The following is a 3,867-nucleotide window of genomic DNA, read 5'->3' as shown; positions in this document are numbered from 1 at the left end:
CATGAACATTATATTCCAAAACGATTCGTGCACTTGCGAGTTTAATTATTAAAACACCCTCTTTTGGGATCAACAAGTTTTTGGCGCCGTTGCTGGGGAGTTGCAAGAAAGAAACGATCTTTCTACAAGGTAAGTAACATTCTTCTACTAGTTATTTTATTTTTATTTTGCACTATCATCTTTAAAAAAAAAAGTAAAAAAAAAAATATATATATATTTATATCTATAAAAAAAATCAAAAACAAAAAAAAAGAGTAAAAAAGAAAAAAAAAGTTATACATATATTTATTTATATTGTTATATATTATATTATATATATATATGTATTTATCTTGGTAGTTGATGGCATTTAGTGCCCCCTACTTACATATTAGTTGAGTGCATGAGTGCCTCCTAACCCTTTTTCTTTTTCTTTTAATTTTTATGTTTTTAGTTGAGTGCATTTGTGCCTCCTAAATACTTGATAGTTGAGTGCAATTTTTGCCTCCTACATACTTGAGCAATCTATCATTTCTAGTGATGGCATTAGTGCCTCCTAGCTTTTATTTATTTATTTTTATTTATCTTAGTTGATGGCACTAGTGCCTCCTAAATTTTATTATTATTATTATCATTATTATTATTATTAATGTTGGTTGATGGCATTAATGCCTCCTAATTTTTATTTTTTGTTGATCATTTAGTTGATGGCATAAGTGCCTCCTAATTTTTATATAACTATTTACTATTGCTATTGTCATCTTTTTTCTTAATTATCGCATTTAGTTAGTTGTAATTTTATTGTCTAAGAAAATACTTGAAAAAAAAAACTAAAAAACAAAGCTTGTTCTTTCAACATAAGCAATTTTTGCTTAAAGGAAATTTGGCAAAGTTCCCATCCACGCTTATTAATTAACCTCGGGGAGTTGTTATTAAGTTGTGAGTAAGTGGAATCAAATAGGCCTGGGAACAAGTTAAACAAAAAAATATATATAAAAAAAAAATCAAAAAAAAAAAAAATATAAATATTATAATCTCTTCTTGATATAAGTATGCTCTGTGGTTGCGGTTCTAACTGATCTTCCACATCAGAAATTTGTTTTCTTGTGATTATTTGTGTTACTTTGTGAAATTTGTGACATTGTATGCATCATTGGCATCGTAATTCAAAAAATCGTTTGGTGAAAAAATCAGTGCATTTACGTGAAATTAAAAGTGTTTTTGAAAGTTTAAGCATAATGGAACAAGAACCTAATGTTGTGCAAGAAAAAACTCTTCTTGAATACTTTTCACCTATTTCATCTAATGCTCCGTCATGCATTGTTTTGCCCATTACTAATGCCACTCATTTTGAACTTAAACCATCAATCATTCAATTGTTACCATCATTTTATGGTTTAGAAAGAGAGGATCCATACATGCATGTAAAAGACTTTTTGGAAATTTGCTCAACCTTTCGTTTTCAAAATTTTTCAGATGAGTCGGTCAAACTTAGGTTGTTTCCTTTTTCTTTAAAAGATAGAGCCAAAGCTTGGTTAAACTCACTTCCAACTGGAACCATAACTACTTGGGATCAACTTTTTAATAAATTTCTTGCTAAATTTTTCCCCATGTCCAAAACTGATAGTTTAAGAAGAGAAATCTCTGAATTTTATCAAAAAGATAATGAAGAATTTTATCAATGTTGGGAAAGATTTAAAGATTTATTATTAAAATGTCCCCACCATGGTTTTGAAAAATGGAGACTTGTAAAATATTTTTATGATGGTTTAACCCCTTCAAACTGACAAATGATTCAATCCATGCATACCGGAAAATTTTTAAAACTGCAAGGTCAAGAGGCTTGGGACGCTCTTGAAGAATTGTCTGTTAATTCACAAAAATGGAATTATTCTGAGCCTAGGTCTAGAGCCAACCCTTCACCGAAAAGAGAAGGAAAATATGAAATAAAAGAAGAAAGTGATTTAAGAACATCATTTGATAAATTAGCAAGAAAAGTAGAAGCCTTAGTAATAAGTCAATCTATGAATTCTCATGTGCAACCTAAAAAAGATGTTTGTTCTTTATGTGCTAGTTCATGTCATAATGCTCAATCATGTCCTTCTTTTATTGAAACATTTTCTGAAGAGGCTAATGCTTTACATTCATATGGAAAACCTTCTTCTGATAGCCCATTTTCCAACACATACAATCCAAATTGGAGAAACCATCCTAATTTTTCATGGAGACAAAACCAACCACAAATGAATCAAGGAAACCAATTCAACATGCCAAATCCAAATCATGCCCAACCAAGTCAACCTTACCCTCCACAAAGAAAACCTTCCTTAGAAGACACCTTATAACAATTCATGCAATCCACCCAACAAATCTTACAAAATCAGTCTCAATCCATTGCCAAACTCGAGACACAATTGGGTCAACTTGCTAGTGCTGTAACTGAGAGAGAAAAAGGAAGATTTCCTAGCCAACCCATCCCAAATCCTAAAGGCCAATATGAAATAGGAACTCCTAGTCATAAAGAAGAAGCTAAGTCTATTTCAACTCTTAGGTCCGGAAAACAAATTGTCAAACCCGATTACATACCTCAAGTTGAAAAAGACCAAAGCCAACCTCAAAGTTCCAACACAAATGACCTTTCAAAAGATGATGCTCAAATCCTTCCTTCCATCCCAAAAGCTCCTTTTCCACAAAGATTAATTCCACTCAAGAAAGGCAACCAATATAGTGACATCTTAGAAGTTTTCAAACAAGTAAGCATCAACATTCCCTTCTTAGATGCCATTAAACAAATTCCTGCCTATTCTAAATTCTTAAAAGACCTTTGCATTGTTAAAAGAAACACAAATGTTCCAAAAAATGCGTTTTTAACTGAACAAGTTAGCTCCATAATTCAATATAAAAGCCTTGTGAAATATAAAGATCCCGGTTGTCCAACCATTTCATGCATCATCGGCGATCATTTTATTAACAAAGCTTTACTTGATTTAGGAGCTAGTGTGAATTTACTGCCTTATTCTGTGTATAAGCAACTTGGTCTAGGAGAATTAAAACCAACTTCTATAACACTTCAATTAGCCGATCGTTCAGTGAAAATCCCTAGAGGTATTGTAGAAGATGTTTTAATTAAAGTGGATAAATTCTATTTCTCTGTGGACTTTATTGTTCTTGACACTCAACCTGTTGAAAATGCTCATGCTCAAATACCCATCATTCTAGGTAGACCATTTTTAGCTACATCTAATGCAATTATCAACTTTCGTAATGGTGTATTGAAATTATCTTTTGGAAACATAACTGTTGAATTAAATGTTTTTAATGTTGCTAAATCTGTTGAGTGTGAGGAAGTGCATGAAGTTAACATGATAGAGAGTATGTGTGAAGATGATGGAAGTGACTTACTTGATTTTTGTGAAAAATACTTTGGTATGAACTTGCATAATGATGATTTTAATAATGATGTGAATTCTTTGTTAGAGTCTATACCCTTAGATGAAACCAAAGTTGAACCATTTTCACCCTTAGATCATGTTCAATCAGTTTCCGAGTCTCCAAAGTTAGACCTTAAACCTTTGCCAGAAAATTTAAAATATGATTTTCTAGGAGAGTCTGAAACCTTGCCTGTTATCATAGCATCTGCTTTAGATAAAGAACAAGAAGATAAATTGTTAAATGTCCTTAGAAAACATAAGGAAGCCATAGGTTGGACCATTGGAGACATCAAGGGAATCAGCCCATCCATATGCATGCATAGAATCCATCTAGAAGAAAATGCTAAAACCTCTCGGGAATGTCAAAGAAGGTTAAATCCAAATATGAAAGAGGTCGTTAGGGAAGAAGTACTTAAACTGTTAGATGTAGGTATCATTTACCCTATTTCTGATAGTC

At 32.0% G+C, this 3,867-nt stretch overlaps 1 non-coding gene across 1 annotated transcript; it reads right to left on the bottom strand.

Moving 5' to 3' along the window:
• Positions 1 to 1,604: 1,604 nt before the first annotated feature.
• Positions 1,605 to 1,711, bottom strand: LOC133798998 (small nucleolar RNA R71). Its single transcript, XR_009876208.1, has one exon. It is a non-coding gene; the product is annotated as a small nucleolar RNA R71 (small nucleolar RNA).
• Positions 1,712 to 3,867: the final 2,156 nt, after the last annotated feature.

Source organism: Humulus lupulus, chromosome 8 (assembly GCF_963169125.1).
Source record: "Humulus lupulus chromosome 8, drHumLupu1.1, whole genome shotgun sequence".
Taxonomy (NCBI): Eukaryota; Viridiplantae; Streptophyta; class Magnoliopsida; order Rosales; family Cannabaceae; genus Humulus; species Humulus lupulus.
The sequence above is the reverse complement of the archived record's forward strand: the minus strand, read 5'-3'. Positions and strand labels throughout refer to the sequence as shown.